Raw genomic sequence first — 23,904 nt, 5'->3', positions numbered from 1 at the left:
AAAGAAACACATCGACAACAATACAATAATAGTGGGGGACTTTAACATCCCCCTCACTGAAATGGACAGCTCATCTAAGCAAAAGATCAACAAGGAAATAAAGACTTGAAATGACACACTGGACCAAATGGACTTCACAAACATATTCAGAACATTCCATCCCAAAGCAACAGAATACACATTCTTCTCTAGTGCCCATGGAACATTCTCCAGAATCGATCACATCCTAGGTCATAAATCAGGTCTCAACCAGTACCAAAAGACCTATTTTCAGACCACAATGCTTTGAAACTAGAATTCAATCACAAGAGGAAAGTCGGAAAGAACTCAAATACATGGAGGCTAAAGAGCATCCTACTGAAGAATGAATGAGTCAACCAGGAAATTAAAGAAGAATTAAAATAATACATGGAAACCAATGAAAATCAAAACACAACTGTTCAAAATCTTTGGGATGCAGCAAAGACAGTCCTAAAAGGAAAGTATATAGCAATACAAACCTTTCTCAAGAAACAAGAAAGGTCTCAAATACACAAATTAACCCTACACCTAAAGGAGCTAGAGAGAAAACAGCAAATAAAGCCTAAACCCAGCAGGAGAAGAGAAATAATAAAGATCAGAGCAGAAATCAATGAAATAGAGGAATTTCAATGGTACCATATTGAACATGACATAATATCTATCAATACTGTTCAATAATGTCTATCTTTTAAACTCATAGTTAATAAAATGGAACATAATGAGCTTGTTCAAAGAAAGCACTTCCTTTTTTAAAATTGTCTAAAACTCTAAACTACTATTTAGAATGTTAATTTTCAAGCCATATGTAATGCCCAAAATAACTAATTGTGAATCTGATGACTTTATAATGTAGCTCATAACTTTGTTATTTTAGGAGATATTTAAATATTTTCAAGATAACAAATGTATCATCCTTCTGAAAAGACTGTAATTTTATAAATAGAAGTATATATTTTATTTAATTCTAAGGACAAGTTATGATTTATAGAAACAAATATCATTGACATATATTATTCCCTATCATTGCATTACTTATTTCATTAGAAATTATAAAATCAAATAGTTAAAGACGATATATAAATCATACAATTGTTTGAAGGATTGTGATTCTATTTCTTTCTGAGAAACGTAAAATATTTCCATATCTCTGCAAAATGTTTAAAAAAATCATATTTAACAGCCATGTATTAATTATTGATCATGTACCAAGGACTGATTATAAGGATAAAATTCATGGTCTCTACTTTCAAGGAGTTTTCAGTTTAGTAAAAAAAGAATTAAATAGACTTAAAATGAAACAAGTTAATGAATAAAAGAGAGTAACATACAATGACATACAGAAGAAAGAACCATTAGAGATTTTCTGGTAAATTTAGAGAATGCTTCACAAAGGAAATGAATGGCATTTGTGCTTAGAGCAGCAGTATGTTTTATGGTTATATGGTTTCTTGGCCACCTAGGTTAGATTTCTAGCTTTGCTACTTACAAGCTGTGTGATGAGCCAAGTAACAAGTAACAATCTTTCTGTCACTCAGGAACTCAGATGATAGTAATAGCACCTTTCTCATGAGTTTTGTAGGATTAAATGCATCTAAACACATAAAATACTTAGGACTGTGATTGACACATAGTGTTATTTAAGTACTTAATAATAATATTTGAAGGATGAGGAATAGTTTGTTGTGGGGATAAACATGGGAAGAATACTCCAAACAAAGTCAACAGTACCAACAAAGGTAAGGAGTTAGTAGGCTTCCTAATCCATGAAGGATCTTTAATCCATGGAGTAGTTTGAGGATTTTATCCTAAGGGTATAGGTGTCCAGGAATCATTGAACAATTTTCTGGCCTGTTAAGAAGCCTATCCTGGGACCATTTTGAAGCAAAAATTGGCGAATGTTAAGATTTCAGGCAGAGAGTCCAATTTGGAAACTGTTGCAATAGCACAAGAGTCTGAGGGAAGGGAGTAATGATGAAAAATTAAGGAAGGCAAAAGGGAGATTTTGTAGGTGGAATAAACTAAACATGATGACTCTTCAGAATTAGAGATAAAGAAAAAAGAAGAATGTAAGAAATACATATTTATTCCTGCCTATGTTTATTTTAAAGGTATAAGTAGAAAACTAGGACTATAAACAATGGGATGAAATTTTAATTATCAGTATAATAATGAGAAAGGATGGAACTGTGATTCATAAAGCTTCAAAAAATTTTGAAAAGAAGGCATATTAGTCTGCCCAGGCTGCTGTAACAAAATACCACAGCCAAGTGGCTTAACAACAGAAACTTATTTACTCACAGTTCTGGAGGCTGAAAAGTCCAAGATCAAAGTTCTGGCCAATTTGGTTTCTGCTTGAGAGCAGGGCTCCTCCTGGCTTGCAGATGGCTGGCTTCCTTCTCAGTGTGTTTTCACTTGGCAGAGAGAGAGGGAGCTCTGGTGTCTCTTCTTGTAAGGGCACTAGCCCTATCAGATTAGAGACCCACTTTATGACCTCATCTAACCTTTGTCACCTCCTCACAGGCCCTTTTCCCAAAAACAGTGACCCTGGAAGTTAGGACTTCAACATAAAATTTTTGTGGAGACACAATTCAGTCCACAGCAGAAGGGTTGGCTGAATTACTTTTTTAAACTTAAAGCTTCCTTTTTTAGTAGTTAGTATTTAGGAAAAGAGAGTGCATTGGATGGAAACCATCCTGAAATCAAATTTGAGTTGTGTAACTTAGTATTTTGTCTATACGGTTTATTCACTTGCATGAGTTCAATCATGAATTGAAAAATTGTACAACTTATCATCTTGTACACTTGGGACATTGCAAAATGAGAGTTTAAAATGTTTCTCTATAAATTCAAAGCTTTTTAAAGTAACTGCAAGAAACGAATTTGTGAGTAAATACCATGATTCATAAATTTAAGGCATTTTGAATTGGAAAGGACGATTGGATATGTTAATTTAAATTAGTACCGTCTACCATTTTACAAGAGGAGGAAGGGAAACACAGGGACATTAGGTCATGATCTAATCACATAGTCGATGGCAGCATTAGAACCAGCCCTAGAACCAGAATTCCTTTTCTCCTAGTCCAGCATTCTGGCCAGCACATATCATGAAGCTCTAGCTAAAATTTGGGTATTTTAATATGAAATAGCTATTTCCTGCTAATCAAGCATTTCAAAGACTATCTAAGATATTTGTTTTAAATGCTCAACCTCATTTCATCTGCTGTTTGAATGTTTTAAAAACCAAATATAATCATTAGGATGTTGATTTAATTATTTCTTTTAACATCATTATCAGGGGATTCTACATCTCTCTTATGAAGGGAGACATTAGGTTTTATTTACTGATAACATTGACGTTAATATGGGTCATATTTACAGGCTTTGGGAAATAACACAATATGCTGCTTCATGTTTTCATCTATCATGGGAATAAAATCAAGCTTATGCCTTATGTAGTTCATTGGGAATTAGTGTTCCCCAATAGAGAATCCTCGAGGCAGTCCTCTGTCATTTATGGCCTTCTTTCTTGAGCTAGAATTACAGTCAACTCCTTTCTCTTCCCTTTGGAGACAAAGGAAAGAGGAAAAGGCATTTACGTTTTGAACTCAAAACCATTTTAACCTGGCAACACTGAATTTTTCATTTTCCCTGCCAAATATAAATGAAAAAAATTGGTGAAATTCATGATTTATTTAAAATATTATACAAGCTTATGGAAATGAAAGCAGGGCATAAGCACTTCTATTATATATTTTTTTTAATTGCTTAAACTTACCAGATGTCAGAACAAATGTCAGTGGCCCATCAGGAGTTTGCAGGAACCAGTGATTCTCACTGGCTTTGAAAAGTTGATTGTTTAGCATCTCCTCCCAACACCTCTCTTCCCAGCTGTGTTTTTGCTGGTATCACAGTGGCACCTTGAGATTGGCCATAATGGGAGTACTTAGACCATGGACATCTGCAGTTGCTACAAATCAGGATTTTATTATTGTTGTTGTTGTTGTTGTTGTTATTATTATTACTTTAATTTTTTGGACAGCTGGTTTATCAGCACACCACTGCCCGCAATCCATAGTACCAGTACAGTACTGCACATATTCTGTGTCAACTTAACAATGGGCTCAGAATTCTGTCGCTTAACACAACATGTGTGTTAAGTACATAAAAGAGAAAAGTTTCATCTATTTATAATGCTATGATAGAAACCAGAATTGTGGAGACTTCACTCTGAGACTTATCAAACAGTACCAAGATTCTTACTCCACCTTCTGTAGCCATCCACTCTATTGGAATAAACGGATGACTGAGGAGGATAAAAGACCATTTGAATTTTGCTTTTCTTTTATTTAAAGAAGAGATTTTTAAGGAGGTTCATGAGTCCTATTTATACCTCTTATATCCGTAATAAGAATAATACCCAATATTATTAGGTAGCTTTGTTCTCTACAATAGTTAAGATAGACTTTCCCTTAGGGGGGTGGGGGGATGGGTTAGCCTGGAGATGGGTATTAAAGAGGGCACGTATTGAATGGAGCACTGGGTGTTATATGCAAACAATGAATCATGGAACACTACATCAAAAATTAATGATGTAATGTATGGTGATTAACATAACATAATAAAAAATTTTTTAAAAAGATAGACTTTCCCTGTTTAATACTCAGAGCAGCCTTGTGATATTACTGTTCCCATTTCATATATGAATATATAGAGACTCATAAAATGATATACAACATCAAATTCAGAATTTCTTTAAAGATTTATTTATTTATTTATTTGTTTATTTATTTAAGATTAGGGGGGTAGGGGCAGAGGGAGAGGAAGAGACAGGATCCTCAAGCAGACTTCCGCTGAGCACAGAGACTGATGTGGGTCTCAATCCCAGGACTCTGAAATCATGACCCGAGCCAAAATTAAGAGCCAGAAGCTCAACTGACTGAGCCACCCAGGTGCCCCAGCAAATTCAGAATTTCTATCTCCTTGTCCAGTGTTTTTTCCACTACACCCCAATCATTGATTACATACATTATGTTAACTATGTTATTCTGGGTATGCAAAAAGATTAGTCAAACACTGACTAGTAACTGGCACTATCTTTCCCATTCAACAATATTGTGCCAGAGTAAAACAAAATACATAAAATAAGCAGACCTTCCCCAAGAGTCTGCTTCAGAGTAAAATTTGCTGTTCCTAAAATTTCATAAAGCATTGGCATTGTCAGAGCATAGCTGAAATGTGTGTGCATGTATTTGTGGACATGTTAGAAATAGGACTCATAGCTTTTTCTTCATTTCTAAATTGATGAAACATTTCAGATTCTTAATCTGTTTTGAGACAAATTTCAAAACTCAGCTGACCCTCTGTGTTCTGTCATAAGGCATGATATGAAAGATATATGCCTCTTATACTCCTCCTTGTAACTGACTCTTGTATGTTATTTCACAGACTAACCTATGTGATCAAAGGCTTGCATTCCTTGGGGATTCACAAAAAAGAAAGAAAGAAAGAAAGAAGAAGAAAGAAAGAAAGAAGAAAGAAAGAAAGAAAGAAAGAAAGAAAGAAAGAAAGAAAGAAAGAAAGAAAGAAAGAAGGAAAGAAAGAAAGAAAGAAGGAAAGAAAGAAAGAAAGAAAGAAAATAGAAAAGGAGAAAGATGAATCAAATAATGTTATCAAAATTTAAGAAAAATATAAAAATTTCTCACAAAAACATCTGTGAATCTATAGTCTCTATAATAGAGAATAATTCTTACCACTGTAAAGTTATGTAAAACAATTTAAACCAGATATTATGACCCTGCAAATTCTTAGAACGTGACAAAGAATCTTTGGGAAAATAAAAACCTCCAGCATTCAGAAAATTTTCAGCATACCTGATAGTAAAAGATATTAGGATATTAAAAAATGTATAATATTTCCAATTATCTATTATAATTATTTATGCCATAATTTAAAACTAGACCATTAATGACTTTGGAGATCACTTGGTCCTTCATCCACATTTACAGCTAAGAAATGAGACCAGATGTGGCTGAAAGTTGCAAAGTTTGGTTACTCAAGTGGGGCTCCATTCTTCCTAATTCAGTGCTCCTTCTTCATTACCAAATGTGACGGTACTATCATATTCATGATGTATCTGATATAAGAAATACAGATACATTGATTACTCAGTTGTCACTTAAGTCAGATAATTTCTCTAGCTAAGAAAAGACTGCTCAAGTGAGTATATTTTTTGGAACTATAATGAAATTTTAGAGACCCATAGGCCTGCTAATCAGAAAAATCTGAATTTGGTCTTGGCCTTTCTACTCATAAGCTAGACTCTGAGTCTTTTGAACAATACTAGCTTTGAGGATTGTGAAAATACAATAAGAAAATATATATTATGTTGGAAAATTGTTAAGTGTTACCTAAACAAAGCATTATTGCTGATATGATGACTTTAAAATGTTAGATATTGGATAAACATTAACACCTACAAAAATGCTTGCTAGAAGTGGGCTTCAGGAACTTTTCTTTAGGAGTGGGAAGTGAGTACTTACTCTCCTTTTTGATTTTTAGACAAGCAATGAATTATTATTATTGGGAAATCAAATATCAGTCCCAATGAGCTGACGAGTAGGAGACTAACTAGGAATTTCTTTTGGAACTTTCGTCTCTAGTATATAGATATCTAAATATCACATTTACTTAAATCCTGCATTTAGTTAACATTTATAAAATAAATGCTGCCACTGTTGCTGCTGTTTTAATCAATTTTTCAAAAGAAACTTGTAAAGGAAGATGGATAATCTAGGTCCCTGTTTGAGCTTCCCAGGTGATTGCTTCTATTCTATTTAGAATTAGATGAACTCGACCCGGGACCTAGGATTTCTTGGTCAGAGACACATGCAGCACTGTTTCCTTTCCATTCTTGTTTGATGGTGTGAGACCTGTTAGGGACATATGCTTTTAATAGTCCCATCTGATAGAGTTCTGACATCACTGGTGTGTGGATCTTGAATAGCCCGACCAGTTAACTGTCGCGTGGCAAGTCAATTGACAAAAGGCAAGGAGAAAGAGTTACCGGGCCATGCAAATACCTTGTCTTCCAATGGATGCTAATGTCATAATGTGCCCTTTGTCAGTTATTCAAGGTGACCTCTCCCATTCCTCTTTTGTTCATAGGCTGACTTATTTCATGGTATTGTTACATTGAATACATATCCAGCGAAGTTCTGGTTTCTCTAGCAACTAATCTAAGGAGAATGCAGTTTGTATCCTCAGTATCTAGTAAAGAAAATATTTAAAGAAGAGACAGTATAACATAGGGTATAAGAGCACAGACCTGGAAGTTAAGACCCTTTAAACTGGGGTGCCTGGGTAGCTCTGTTGGTTAAGCATCCACTCAGGTCATGATACCCTGGTCCTGGGATCTAGCCCCATGGGAAGCCTGCTTCTCCCTCTACCTATGTCTTCCTCTGGCTCTCCCCCCTTCCTGTCCCTTTTAAGACCCCTTAAATTCCGTCACTCTACTTTGAGGTAGCCGGGGGGAGAGGGTCTCTGAGAAAAGTAGTGATTTAACTCTCGTGTTGGTTTCCTCATGTATAAATTATGGTTAATGATAGTTCCTACCACATTAGGTAATAATGCATGCAAAGCTCTTTTTATAAAGTAAGAACATCTAAACAATGCTCTGCAATGTCATTTTGAAGGCTTTTAGATTTGACATTGTGTATTAGGCAAAGTTTTAGATCAAATTGCTAATTTGTACATTTTTCAATTTATGAAATTGTGAAGACAAGGTTTGGAAAATAACTTTGTACTATGAATGGCATATTTATTAATATTTAGGCATGTTTAGTTTTTTCTCCTTATGAGGTAATGTCCTTGAAAAGCACCTCCTGTAAATATGTGCTAGGAAGCTTGGTTTCTAGACGAAAGTAATTTACACAATGATACATCTTACTTAGTATGTCTTATGTGCTGCTTACTGAAAATCTATACAATTATTAAAGTGATGAAATGCTTTAACATACTGTAGTTACCTTAGCAACTCATTGCAATGTGGGTTGTAAATAACTGCCTTTTTAATATTCTGAACCAATAAAAAAATGATCATGCCATATAGGCTACTTTAAAATGACTTGAAGAGCCCATGTTTTGGTATTTTAACTTCATTACAGCAATATTAATTTAGCTGTAACATTCTGTAATTATGGTAATTCTATAGTTACCTTATCTAAAAATAATGTTCCTAACTCAATTGCTTTTTAAAAGTAAACTATGATTGCCCCGCATCGGGCTCCTGGCTCAGCGGGGAGCCTGCTTCACCCTCTGCCTCTGCCTCTCCCCCTGCTCATGCTCTCTCTCTCTCTATCTCTGTGTCTCAAATGACTAAATAAAATCTTTAAAAAAAAAAAAAGTAAACTATGATCTATTCATTTGTTGAAAAAAATAATACTTAGCATTCTGCTCTGCAAAGACATTGCTCCAAGAAAAATGAATAAAGTGGTAACAAATCCCCTGCCTTCTTGAGCTTAGATTCCATTGGGGGACATAGACCAAATATATGCCAAACACATATTAAAAAAATAAAGCAAGATAAAATTACAGAGAATGGCCTGGGTTGGAAGTGGGGTGTACAGGAAACCTGAAACTGTGTTCCTTTTGAAGCAACTGAAGACTATGTTAAATGTGTTGTAACCACATCGCATCATCAGTCAGGATAAACACAGATGTCCCCTCCGGTGAAAAGTTGCCAAAGCATTTCTTCCCTATGTAGCCGATGTTTTTAGCATACAGGCTGGACCTAGAATTCTTGTTGGATTTCAACAGGAATGAAGATGTGACCAAATCTCTCTCATTCTTGATTCTAGTTTTTATTGACAATGTCTTTATGCCATCTATCTCCTTTACATGTTTTATGTTATCTACATGCCTTATATATTTTGATCCCAGGAAATGAATGGAATTTGAGCTAAAAAAAAAAAAAAAGCTAAAGACAGAAATGTCAGTTCACGACAGCCCTCTTCTGAGCTTGATACTAGGTTGTTAATAAAAACACTGAGCATGGTTACACTACCAGGTTTGAATCCAGACAAAATTTAGCTATTTTATCCCAAATGACGTAATTGGGATTGCTTTTTTCAAAATAAAATATAGCTTTATTATGTTTTAACCTGACATATCAGCCTCTCTTTTATTTAAAATGTGTATGTTTACTCATTATGAGACAATATATGTAGATTTTAATGCTCCCTATACTTTTCTAAATTTTCTTATAAATCATTAGGTAAAAAAATGTACCTTTTTTCTATGATTGCAACCTCTCTTAACCAACTTGTATTTTTCAGGATTCACCCTTGCTGCCTTTTAGCAAAGCAAAACATTTGCTAATTTTCCTTTTTAATCTGTCTCAAATCCTCTATGATTTCTCAGAGTTTTCCAAGGATAGCCTTGAAGTCACATTTACAAGTGCTTTGATAATGTAATTCTATGAACTTACAATTTAAATCCCTTTTCAACTGAAGCTGGTATTCTGCATTCTGCTATACTGGTGATGGAAGGAATATGCACAGCTAAGCAGAAGTGGAAAGGCAATTAGAAGTGAGCCATAATTAAATGATTGCAAGATGAGAACAAAAGATGGACACTTTAAAAGAAAGAAGAAACTGATTAATTTAACTGTTCAGATTTTCACAGTATCAATTATGAGCAAAATAGGCATATCGCATACAAACTCCACTAAGATTTGAGAAAACTCTGCATACAAAATATTGTTCTGCCTCCTTAAGCTGTAAGATCACTAGAAGCACATTAACTATATTATTTTTAGGCCCTGCCATTTTCTTGATCTAACACATGCACAGTAAACAATGAAAGAGTAAGAAATTATGAAGTATGGTATTTGAAAGGAGGTCTTCCCAGTCTGAATGGTATTAGAAACCATTAGAAGATTTACCAATTCATAAATCACTGTATATAAATGAATGTTAGTGACCCAAAGCATGGCATATGAGGCTCTTCTAATCATGTGTGACTGACCCTTCCTATTACTATAGGTTAGTGATATGATTAGATACAATAGAGTTTTGATCATGAGAAAGTGTTTCCATTAATATGAATAAATAAAAAATGTCAGCACTTTATATATTAGAACGCTAGAATGCTGAAGACAAATCTAATAAAAAATACCAGATAAACATTCATTTGGTAAGTCAGGGAATTATTTAAATATTCACCAAACACCTACTAAGTGCCAAGGAAATTTTTCTGGGAAATGGAGAAACAAATATAAATGTAGTTTTATCTCCACCCTCACAAAATTCAACAGGCAATCTTGTCTAGGATTCAGACAACTAAGCAAGTACATTATAATAGTAAACAGTAAGGATAACAATAGATGCATGCATAAGATATAGAGGCAGCACTGATGGAACATGACCAGCTCCATCAAGAAAGGCAGGAATATTGTAAGAAAGAATATGCTGTATTTGCATTCCTATAGGGATGCATATTTTTTCAAACAAAATGAAGCAAGAATTTCCTTTTCACTGGACGGTTTTTAAAATAGAGAAATGATATTACAAGTTATTATAGTTAAAAGGAGAAAAGGAAAAATTAATTCCTTAACAAATTAGGAAGTAATTCTTAAGATAAATGAATAATAATACATAAAGCCAGATAAATTAGTGTTTGCTAATTGTGAACTTTCATTTAAGAGCATGGAAACTGTTACAGATTTCTCTTTCCTACTTAATTTTTAAAAAATATTTACTCTTATTGATATCTATTATAAATTCCTTCCTGAAATTTTAAGGTATCAAATAAAGAAAATGAATACAAATCATAATACTGTCTGGATGAGGAAGCTAGAAATTTTATGAGAAGTTGGGATTTCTGATTATCTAGGTAAGTAGGAAACCAACACTGAAGATGTGAATGGGGAAAGAAATCTTAGGCATGGAAGAAAGTGGAGATGTGGGTAACATGAAGGAGATTGTCTTGAAATGTACAAAGGACTGAAATTTTTTGAGTAGAATTCTGGTGCACTACTTTTCAAATTAGTTCTCAAAAAACCTAAAGATTTAATGGCCCAGGGAGAAATATTTTAAATAGAAGTTACATTCCCAAGTCCATATGTAAACCCAAAAATTTCCTTTCTAATGCTATGGTTAAGGTAAATGGCACAAAATCATCAATGCTGTTTCCAAATATAACTGTATGCAGTTGCTGTATTTCAGGTGACATAATTATCCATAAAAAACAGTAGTGGAAGCAATATTCTATCATAGAAGTAATAAGCATGTATCCTCTTCAAAGATGTTTTATTTGGTGCAAACCTATCTTTGTACAAGTTAGTGTAACCGTGGTAACATTTTTTTTTAAAGATTTATTATTTATTTATTTATTTGACAGAGAGAGACACAGCGAGAGAGGGAACACAAGCAGGGGGAGTGGGAGAGGGAGAAGCAGGCTTCCCGCTGAGCAGGGAGCTCGATGCAGGGCTCTATCCCAGGACCCTGGCATCATGACCTGAGCCGAAGGCAGACGCTTAATGACTGAGCCACGGTCCAATCATAGAAATTTTTAGCATTAAACATGTTTCCTGCCTGAGTTGGCAGCTGGCAATGATTGATTTCTATTTATTATAGCACTTATCTTCCTTTGATCATCTCTCAGGTAAATGAAAGATACAGTGTCACAATATTTGATGTGGCTTCTTTTTTTTAAGACTGATAAAACAGATTAGGAGGTATCCCATTCATAAGAGGTACGATGAATTTAGTGGTTTAGTTCCTTTTAAACAAAGCTTTCGTAATTTTATCCAGGACATTTCAGGGTAAAAAAGATTAAACATGAAGAAGAGTGAAGTCACAGGTGAAACCTACAAATGAGGATAATTTTTTGGGGCTGACAAAACAATAACAAAAGAACAGATCTAAAAATATAAAAAGAACTACATATCAGTAAGAAGAGTACAAACAACCCACTAAAAAAATGAGCAATGGACGTAAGCAGGCATTTCACAGAAAAGGGAATACTAATGCTAACAAACATATAGAGATGATAAGAATCATAACTGATCACAGAAATGAAATAAATTCCATACAAAAGTATCATTATATATAATTTTGTTTGACAAAGGTGAAAGTCTGACAATACCTCCTATTGGAGATGCTGTATATCCACATGATATCTTGTATATTGCTGCTACAAATGTAAATTTGTGTAAACACTTTGGAAAGGAATTCACTATCCCCTTCTATTGTTGAACAAGCCTATCCTCTATGATTCAACAATCCACTTGTATAAGTACAGCAGGGGATACATACAAGAATGTTCATAGCGGAATTATTCACAATAGCAAAAATGTAGAAATCACCTAAATGCCCATCATGGGAAAGCAGATAAATTGTGGCACATTCATATAAAACAGCAATCAAAAGAAATGAACTACAAAAAAAAAAAAAAAGAAAGAAAGAAATGAACTACAGCCAGACGGCAATATATATACAATATAACAACACATGAAAAATGTAAGCCCTCAAAGTTTAAACACAGCATTGTACACTTTCCGTAAAATTAAACAAATAGATTAAATTAGGTTCCGAATAACTATGGATAGAGGAAAACAGCATGGAAAATGAATGATGAACATAACATTTAATATGATGTTTGCGGGAGGTAGGAGGATAGGTTAGTTACAGGATGGGAGGACACATGGTTAGAGGTAAATTATTTTAAAGATCCCAACTTTTTTGTAGGTAATGGATTTACAGTTGTCTATTACATTCTTAGAGAAAAAAACTATGTAATTACATTGTTTTAAAAGCAGGCCTTTTTAAAAACAATGATAAGGGTATGTCATGAGCCAAGGATTAATATTAATAAAATAAAAAGTATTAATAATATTAATAAAATTATATGAAACTGTAGTCTTGTGTAGGTACAAATATACCATAATGAAAATACATGAGACTGTGCTGAATATTCTAGACCAAGCAAATAAATTTTTCTGTTAAATTTCTGCTGTCTGCTTGATTTTCCCCTTTTTTTGATATTCCCACTGGATAAACAGAGTACAGTATAATTTTGGTTAAGAATTACAGTTAATTCATTTCTGGATAATTTTAGATTGCTCTGTATTTCATACAGTCAACCATTAACCTCTCTCTCACGTCTCATAACCAATTATTTTTTTCTTTTTTTTTAGAGAGAGACAGAGCACGAGCCAGTGGGGGGTGGAGGCAGAGAGAGAATTGGGCTGTATCTCAGGATCTGAGATCATGGCCTGAGCTGAAATCAGGAGTCAGTTGCTTTACCACCTGAGCCACCTAAGCACCCCTCTCATAACCAGTTGCTGATAAAAATTATCTTAGTACGGTTAGACCAAGTTTTCTTCTTCTTATTATTTTGATGGAGGACGGAAAGAGCAAATCATAATCTCTTTTGTAATAAGGTCACCTACCGTTTAAAACTTTGTGGATTATGTTGTCATTCAACAATTTGAAGTATAGTGAGAAACAAAGGAAAATAAATGGTCTCTAGGATCCTGTTGATCAACTAACCATGAAGCTAAAACAAGTACTACCCTCTCTATACCTATAGTTTATACAATAGAAACTACTCATCATTCATATGAAAAGCTTTAAAAAAAAAAAAGGAATTTGTATCCCAGAAAAATAAATAAAAAGCATTTGCTAAAATTTTACCATGTGTTTTTTTTTTCTTCCAACAAATCACTGTGTTGGGCAAGTGGGTCATTGCTTTCTTGATATTTGTCAACACAGTCAGCAACTGAGTCTATCACTATGTTGCTTTATCTCCCCATTAAGAACACTTGCGAGTTGGCACTCTTTCAAGACTCACATTCATCTTACTGTCAGTACATTTCTTGGAGTAGAAGCTATACTTTGTCTTCTTGATGTTTGCAAAGCTTTAGAAAATCCAGCGTCCCCTGGCAGAGGGTTGAGGTATGTTATACAACATTCAATTTAATGTTGAAATTTTTCATTGATACTTTATGCTAAGTTACTGGCTTGAGGATATAATTTCAGCAACTTTAGGATAAAATTTTATCAACAATTTCTTCAGAATTATATTCTATTAAGAGACATAATTCTGTAGACATAGGAATATGAAAAAAGAAATTAGAATATTTTAGAAGCTATAAATTTTCAAGGTGACAAGCACTCACTTTTGCACCACTTTGTAATATTATCACCTGCTCTGTGTGGCATTGTCAGATGAAGATTTCATTATTTTAGACTTCAGATTCTATTATTCATATAACCATACTTTATTGATGAAAACATTTCAAAATCTATTTTTTGCACTTACATGTATGCAAAACCAAATATTCTAATACATTAATATTTCATATCAGTTAGACAAGATAAAATTTAGGAAGGACAAAAAATGTTTATAATTTGAGACAAAAGAACACAGAAAGTAAAGAAGAAAAAAAGGTCTAGAGAAATTTAAGGACAATCACAAGAAGACACCTCTTTAATCATTCCATGAAAATGAACTTAAGCCCAAAAGAACCAGTGGCCCAGAATGGACAGCCTCTAACTTGAAAATTGATATTCTCCTCAGCTTTTCGGTAAATGAGCTCCAATTATCAGTGAGATATATTTCCAAGTGGCTGAAAGAGAACATTTCCCCTCCTGTGCCTTATCCTTCTGATGACCAACTGGCTAAAGTCCGGGTGAAGACTCATTAGGCAAAGAACTGTGTGGGGACATCCTTGAAGTTGCCTTTTCGCCTTCCTCCATCCTACTCTACTTGATGACTGGGGTTTCAGCTGACTTCTTGGATCACAAAATGACCTCAAGGTTGGAAGCTACATGTAGCAGAACAAACCACTATAGGGCATAACAACCATGACTGTACACAGACTTCTTTCCTACAAGAGAAATAAAGTATTATATTGTTTAAGTAATGATGCTATTCACAACTGAACTTTAGCCGTTACTAAAGACAGTAACTTACACATCCTCAATATAATCAGGATAATGTAATCCCCATATGCATCCCAGTATTCAAAACTCCTTACAATATCATTCAAATTTAGTTTCAAAACCACTTCCAATTATATTCTTTCACTAATTGTTTTATCCAACCTCCATTTTACCTCCTGTGTATGAGTATCCCTTTCACAGTCTCAGCATATCTTGGTTCATCTAATCTTTGCTCATTTTCTCTATCTCTCCATTCACCTTCATATTCTCTAATTCTGCGTCCTTGAGAAACCAGTTCCAGTCTTTAGGAATTCGTTTCTGGAATCTCACTTCTCCATATTCATAGCACCTATTTTTTTTAAACAAACATTTGTACTTAATTGCACACTGCCTTAAAGCACATCTCACATTGTTTTGTTATGTGACTAATGTTTGTTTTTGACCTTTTTGTGTATTCATTTGTGTTTGTCACCGTATCTATGCTTGAATCATCATTTGTAACTATCTAGTAGCAAAAGCAAACAAACGAACAAACACGTTCCTTCCTTGTTTACTATGTTGGCAAACTATCATTTGGTTCTGTATTTCTCCCTCTCTACTGTCACACATGACATCAATCCGTAAATCCTACCATTTCCCCCTTCATCCCTCTGGAATCTCTACACTTTTTTTTCCGTATCTATTTTCACTGCCTTAGTTCAGTCCACATCTTTAATTGCTAACTGGCCCAGTCTGCCCCCCTTCATTCTTCTTTCTCTAAAGTGATTTTATGAGAATGAGCTTATTAATGTTACCCCAAGATTTTGAAAATAATTTATCCAAGATTTTTGCAATATGTTGCTTTTGTAACCGAATTTTGTACCTGGCAAGTGTTTATCAATAGCCGGCTTCAGGCTGAATTTTCCAGTCCTATCTCTTTGCTGATCTTCTCTTCTGATTTAGCTTCCTAGGGCTTCCATAGCAAAATACCACAGACTGGGTATCTTAAACTGTAGAAGTATACGTTCTCCTTGTTCTTCAGGCTAAAAATCCAAGATCAAAGTTTTTTCTGAGACCTTGTTCCTTGGCTTGCAGATGGTTGCAAACTTGTGATTTCGTACATATGAGCCCCTGATGTCTCTCTCTGCTTCATAATCTCCTCTTCTCATACGGGTATCAGTCAGATTGGATTCGGCTCCGCCCTAACAGCTTCATGTTAACTTAATTACCCTTATCTTCAAATATAGTAACATTCTGAGGTACTGGGGGAGAGTTGTTGCTTAAACTTAAATTTAAACAACTTTCTGCAGTTACCCCAAAGGTAACAAACTCTCTCTCACTCTCTCCTTCCTCTCTCCTTTCCCACCTTCTTCCAGCCCCCAACCAATTTTTGAAAACTTTGCATAGGTTTGTGCCTCTCAGTTTGTATTCAAGCTACTTCCACCTTGCTCTTTGTGACTCTGCTTCAGAGGTATTCCCCTGTGTAGCAGTCCCAGAATTTCCCTTCCTGACCCTTTCTCCTGTTCCTATGTCCCCTAAAGTGATTTGCAGGGGCCTTCTATGTGCCCATGTGCTGTGGGACCTTTGATTATCCTTGGAAGAGTTCAAACAACTAGGAAGTCTCAGAGCCAGAATTCAAACCCAAGGGGCTTAACTCCAGACTCTGTAGATTTAACCACTACACAGAAATGCGTGAACTGAGAAATTGTTTATGAGATGGCCATTATTGTCAGGGTGAATTTCAAACTCCTTGGCCTGCAGTATGAGTCCCACCGATAGCTGGCCCCTAGATGGCAACTCTGGCTCAAATGTCAACTCCCATTCTAAGCCCTGCTTTATGTTTAGGATTTTTTTTTTTAATTTTTAAAGAAGCTTTATTTTTGAAGAAAATGACAAAGACTGAAAATAAATATGAAATGTTAACAGTGCTTGCAGATGGAAAATGAGATGACACGTCATTTTTGTCTTTTTGATCATTGCTTTCTAAATTTTTAAAAAAATTTTTTATTGGTATGTTAATCACCATACATTACATCATTAGTTTTTGATGTAGTGTTCCATGATTCATTGTTTGTGCACAACACCCAGTGCTCCGTGCAGAACGTGCCCTCTTCAATACCCATCACCAGGCTAACCCATCCTCCCACCCCCCTCCCCTCTAGAACCCTCAGTTTTTCAGAGTCCATCGTCTCTCATGGTTTGTGTCCCCCTCCGATTTCCCCTGCTTCATTCTTCCCCTCCTGCTAGCTTCTTTTTTTTCTTAACATATATTGCATTATTTGTTTCAGAGGTACAGATCTGTGATTCAACAGTCTTGCACAATTCACAGCACTTACCAGAGCACATACCCTCCCCAATGTCTATCACCTAGCTACCCCATCCCTCCCACCCCACCACCCACTCCAGCAACCCTCAGTTTGTTTCCTGATATTAAGAATTCCTCATATTAGTGAGGTCATATGATACATGTCTTTCTCTGTTTGACTTATTTCGCTCAGCATAACACCCTCCAGTTCCATCCATGTCGTTGCAAATGGCAAGATCTCATTCCTTTTGATGGCTGCATAATATTCCATTGTGTGTGTGTGTGTGTGTGTGTGTGTGTGTGTGTGTGTGTATACCATATCTTCTTTATCCATTCATCTGTCGATGGACATCTTGGCTCTTTCCACAGTTTGGCTATTGTGGACATTGCTGCTATAAACATCAGGGTGCACGTACCCCTTTGGATCCCTATATTTGTATCTTTGGGGTAAATACCCAGTAGTGCAATTGCTGGATCGTATGGTAGCTCTATTTTCATATGTTTAGGATTTAAGGAAAAGACAAATTTGAATTAGGGCAGAAGTCAAAGCTTTCTATTGGTCATTTCCTTTTTCTAATGTGCCATGGAGAATGCCATTTTGAAATTTTGTGATGGCTTTATGAATCCACTGACTGACAGACTGAGAGACAATTTAGGAAAATAAGCACCATTTCTGTGTAAAAAATAAAATGGGCCAAAGTTGTACAGAAAGGAATTTTTTTTCCCCTGACCACATTACCTTGTCTGATTTCCTGCCTTATCAAAAAAAATGTCAAAAATAGTCACAAGGGTACTCAACTTGCCTTAGGAGGATGGCAAGTGGTAAATCATTGACTGTAGGTAGTTTCTTCAGCAAAACACTCCGACTGCTTAGAGAAATGTTTATGCCAAGTCTGTGTTTAGTTCCTGATTATTTTATTGTAGCATGTGTTTTGAAATGGAAAAGCTAGAATGGTTATTGAATTTTAAGCAAGTGACTTTGTTGCAAACACAGCATTGTAGTTTAAAATAATAGTTTTAAGGTAAGGCAGTGTGACATAATGGTTGAAAGCAGTAGGTCTGGGTTTAAATCCTGGTCTTGTACTTACTGGCTGTTAGACTTTGAGGAAATAATTAGCTTAACACTGATTGTTAGGAAAACAGCAATATTGCCCAATTCATGGGAGTTTTTCTGAAAATTAAATAAGATAATGTATATTATGTAACTAGCACAGTGCATGGCACACAGGGGATATTTGGTTAATGTTATTGCCAATTGTACATCTCTCTCCTCTGTCCATGTTTTTTTCCCAATCAAGAGTCACATACAATTTGTGGTTCAGGCAGTCTATGATGAATAGTACATCTGAGTCCTGTTCTAACAGGCCTTATAGATAATATAGAACTTTCTTGTGCAGGTTAGGGAGCTGTGCTCCAAATCAAGACAGTTAAGGTTTAAATCTTGCTTATACTACTTAATCAGCAGTATGACCATGGCAAAGTCACTTGCCCTCTTTGTGACTGTTTTCTCATCTATAAAATGAGGATAATAATACTTAATAGTTTTGCTGTTAGTATTAAATGAAGACATAAATCTAGTTCTCTTAGGATCGTGCCTGGTACGTAAAGGATGTCCAGTAAAGGTTGGTTACAATTTGAATTGAGACTGCAACTTTTTGAGCAATTCATAGGACTGGACTTTTCAAATCAGACTGCTATGAATCAGAGATCATAAACAATATCAACCTAAATTAATTTCAAGGATATGAACAAGGAGTTCACCAAGGTGGCTCTCCAAGTCTTTCCTTCCTATAACAGACATGCTACTCTAGCCCAGAATAGGTAAGTGAGATGTGCATGGTTTCTCACAGCATTTAAATTATGAAACTTCTCAGGTGCCTGGGTGGCTCAGTCGGTTAAGCATCTGCCTTCAACTCAGGTCATGATCCCAGGGTCCTGGGATTAAGTACAGCATTGGGCTCCCTGCTTAGCAGGGAGTCTGCTTCTCCCTCTCCCTCTGCCCCATCTCCCCGTTCTTGCTCTCTCTCTCAAATAAATAAAATCTTAAAAAGAACTAAAGTATGAAACATCTCTATTTTGTACCTCAGAGTCAGACAGCCTATATGACATTCTCCAGGGATCCATGCCTCGTAGACCTTGGTTCTATTTGTTATAGGTAATCCTTAGTCAGAAACATCCAACTAAAATTACTTCAGTGAGAGACCTTTCTTTCTAGCAAACATCATTAGTCTGTTTATTCAGAGGAAGTCCAATTGAAAAGGATATTAGAAATGGCCACTTCCTATTATAGACTGAAAGTTTGTGACTCTCTCCTCCCCCAAATTCATATGTTGAATCCGTAACTCTCAGTGTAGTAGTATTTGGAGATGGGGCATTCAGGAGGTGAACAGGCATAATTAGGGGGCCCTCGTAATAGGATTAGTGGCTTTATAAGAAGACGGAACTCCCTCCCCATATGCACTCATCAAGTAAATTCCGTATGAGAATATACAGAGAAGGCGACTGTACAAGTCAGACAGAGAGTTCTTACCAGGAACTGAATCAGCTGACATCTTGATCTTGGACTTCTTAGACTTCAAAACTATGAGAAATAAATTTCAGCTGCTTAAGCCACTCAGTCTGTAGTATTTTGTTATGGCAACCTGCGCTAACACACTTCCCTCTGCTCTTTGCCCCAAGGTCTCTCTCTGGTAAAGAGTGAATGAGTAAATGTACCACAGACCAGATTCTCTTACACCTTCCATGAATTTGAAGTTATAACTTTTTAACTCTTTTAACTTTTTTTTTTCAGGAATGGAGGAGATGCATCTGTTATATTCTTCTTTCCATGCAATTCCTTAAGAACACTTTTTTTCTTTTGACAGGGGAAGCTTTCACATGGTTCCAAATACCTTCCTACCTACGAATGTACATACATATAGTCTTATCTCAACCCTTGACACCATTTGCCCATTTACTTCTCAATCCTAACTACTTTTATGAATTTCTGATGTTTTCTCACTAAACCTTGCTATTTTCACCTAAAAATATCATGTAGGCTTTTCCATATCAGTATGAAGAAAACTTCCTTATTCTTTTCCAGAGCAATATAGTCTCCTGTGGGATGGATATACTGTATCTGTACTGTAGTGATACAAGACTTAAGAAATGTTTTTGTAATGTGAGCCTCCGGAAATGACAAGTACATCTCTGTACTTGTTCTGATGCCCTTCTATATTCAATGTCCTCTGTGTTCTCAGGTTCTTATTTTTATTTTTTAATTGGGTAAAAACACTTAATAGGACAGCTACTCTCAAATTTGTAGTGTACAATACAGTATTATTAACTATAGGCATAATATTGCAGATGTCTAGAACTTATTCATCCTGTATAACTGAAATCGTATAACAGCATTCCCTTTTTTTAACATAAGGATATCAACATGGAAATAAACAATGAAAAGTTTTCTATAACTTTAAATTCATGGTGGCCTGATCCCCCTTCCTTCAAAAGAACTTACAACTCAGCATTTGGCAGTCTCTTGGCAATAATAATGCCTAGAAGACAGCACCATATTTTAACATGAGAACTACACTGTTTTCAATGTTCCTACACTTAACTTGATATTGATTAGGTTGCATAAGTGCTAAAGAATTTATTCAAAATTTGACATATTCTTTATTTGGCATTAAATATATGTAAATTCCATTTAACCTTGGAAATTGAAAATGTGGTGCCTGGCTATTTGAATAGAGCAAAGTAGTTAATAGTTTAGGCTTCAGAGTCAGGCACATATAGAACATAATACCAACTCATTTGTGAAAATAGCTTTGTGATCTTGGGTAAATTTACATAAGCATTAATTTCCCCATAATGTGAGGATATACAATTTAGGTCAGAGGGTTGTGAAGAGGATCAACTGAGAAAATGTACAAAAATCACATCACATAGTAGTTACTCAGTAAATGGTAGCTTTCATTATCATCCCTAATATTATTATGTGCATCTCTTCTGTGATATATTCTGTACTAGATGTTGGGGAACAGCAACATATACAACACCGTCCTTGCTCCCAGAGCTCATAGTACAGTGGGAACGGCATGCCAGTAAACTAAGAGTAACTTTAATGTATAACAAGCAATAAACCAGTAGATTAAACACTATCTCCTAGGAAGAAAAGTGTTCTGAAAATATATTTTACACAGCAATTATCTTGAAGAAATAAAAGGTTCAAGAAAGTCTCCATTGAAAGAGATACCATATATCAAATTCAATTTTCACTTGTCAAAAAATACAGGGAAATATAGAACACTAGAATAATGAAGTAGTTATTTTGATTTGGTAGTGGGATTTGGAAGGCTCTTGGAGTACCTTGAGTCTCAGTAATTTTTTCTTGATAATGTAGACTGATCTGAGGATATAGGAAATGGAGTGAATCCTCTGACCTTGAGATTTGCTTCTTCTGTTGATGGTCAACTGTTTTTCCTCATAAAAGCAAAGTGTGAAAAGTGGGAGAGGAAGAATGATTCATATCCCCATATCCCCTTATCTTTGAATAACAAATAACAAATGTGACTTTGGTTTTGCAACAATCAAGTCATTGAAGAAACTGCATTTATTTTGAGAAGTAAGTGCTTCCTGAAGAGGGTCCATAAATGCACAAGCTTTTTTACTTCAATGAAGGTGCTTAAATGTCAAGAATATAATACCCCTGACTACGACTGCTGCCTACACATCTTATAAGCCAAAGGCTCAAGGTGAGTGAAAAAGACTCCTCTGTGGCTAGCACGTGACTTTCCACAACATTTTCCAGAACTATATGACACCTTTTCAGGAATTAAATGTGTAAATGGTCTATGGTTATTTATTAAGAGAGCCATTAGTAGTCGACAGTGGTTTGCACATCAACACCAACCAGAAAAGGAATTACAAGCCAGCATCTTTTTGAAGAGAAGTCAGTTCTGAATTTTCTTTCACCAAGCGAGTCTCTGCATTACAGTTCTGTAATTCTTGTCTAATCGTCAGCCACAATATTATTAATCAATAGGCTTATGTAAACAGAAACCATAAGCTAGATGGCCTTTTGTTGGAAATAATTATAACTATTATTGCCACTTCACTTCATTACCAGGAACAGTCAATTAGTACTTATTAACTAGGAATAAGAATCAAAATTCAAAGAAGCATCAAATCTTGTGGCAAGCAGATAATTTACAGATTTATACCAGATTCAAAAACACTGGAACATCCTCCACTTGAAATTCTGCAAAAAGTCGGTGTCCATGATATATCTTGAAATATTAAACCTAAAAAGTCGCTCCTGGCAAACTAATTCACACAGAAATGAAATGCCTCTTTATCCTTTAGTATCTCACCACCAAATTCATTATTCACTTCTCCCTCGTGCAGGCTCCCCGGTTTAGCTTCAAGCTCTTCTCTTAACTGCATCAGCAGGAAAGCCGGCGCGTCGCATCCGAGCGCTCAGATTCCCCAAGCGTGCATCTGTATTTGCACAGTGGCAAGTTAGCGGGAAGGTGTTGCCAGCGGTTCCCTGGATCCAAGGGACAGCGTCAATCCATCACCCTCCAAAACTGACAATCCCTCTCGGTCTCTCTGCTTCCTCCAGAGTCGGCTCACCCCGAATCCAAAGCATGTTCATTCTTGAAATTGGTAGCTATTGGTCCACAGACCGTGGGCGCGGCAAGGCTCACCTTTGAATGCTCTGGATCGATTTCTGAGCTGTGAGTAGTGCTGCTAGAGCTCCTATCAACACAAATTTCTTTCTTTTTTTTTTTTTTTTTTTTGCACCGAATCATCCACTTGTTCCACTTTTGCGGCTTGGCAGCTGCACGTTCGGCGTTCATTCACTGTCTTCCCGGCAAAGTCCGCCGCCTTTCAACTTGAATTGGACTCCCAGGGTCAGTCAAGAGCCCTGGTTCCACAGAGCAATCTGAATAGCTGAGCGACGCGCCCGGCACGGGAGCAAAAGAACCTCGCGCTGTCTCCGCCCCGCGCAACTTTGTGTTTTCTTCCCGCAGGTCCCAAGCTGCAGAGATTCTCGAAGCCCCGAATGAAAAAAACCACAGCAGTTCTCAGCCTCCCCAGCCCTTGGGAAGACAGAATAATGCTCTGCTGGTGTAGAGACCTTCCAGAGCACAAAGGCGAACCGTGGTTTAAAAAAACCAGAGGGTAAAAGTTTACTTTCGGTGAGCAATTCCAGAAGCCCAGTCCGGGTAAGACAAACTCTCGCTAGGAGTCTCCTTCGCCGGGAGCAGTGAATGAGCCTGGGGCGCTTCTGAGACAGGAGTCTCTCCGGCTTGGGGTTCCCCAGCTGGGCGGCACCCAGTGATCCCTCTTGGTTCTCGTGGGGAGAGGAATAAGTTGGGACAGGAGCTAGACAGAGAACAGGAGAGCTTCTCAAGGTGCAAAACCTTGGAAATGGCGCTAAAGGGGCTGAGTCTCCCGACTCCTAATCCCTCCCCTTTCTCCCGCCGAACCGTTCACCTGCTACCGTCCAGTTTACAATATAAGCGTAGATAGTAAATTAGCCCAGTTCCAAAAGCTAGGCGTCACAAATCCCTAGGCAGTTCCTTTCTAGAAAACCTACTGGAGTTTCAGGGGGAAATGTTATGTGAGGGAGTGGGCAGGAAAAGGAGGACGAGAGAGGATTGTGTA

This window comes from Neomonachus schauinslandi, chromosome 13 (genome assembly GCF_002201575.2).
Source record: "Neomonachus schauinslandi chromosome 13, ASM220157v2, whole genome shotgun sequence".
Classification (NCBI taxonomy): Eukaryota; Metazoa; Chordata; class Mammalia; order Carnivora; family Phocidae; genus Neomonachus; species Neomonachus schauinslandi.
This window is presented reverse-complemented; position numbering follows the sequence as displayed.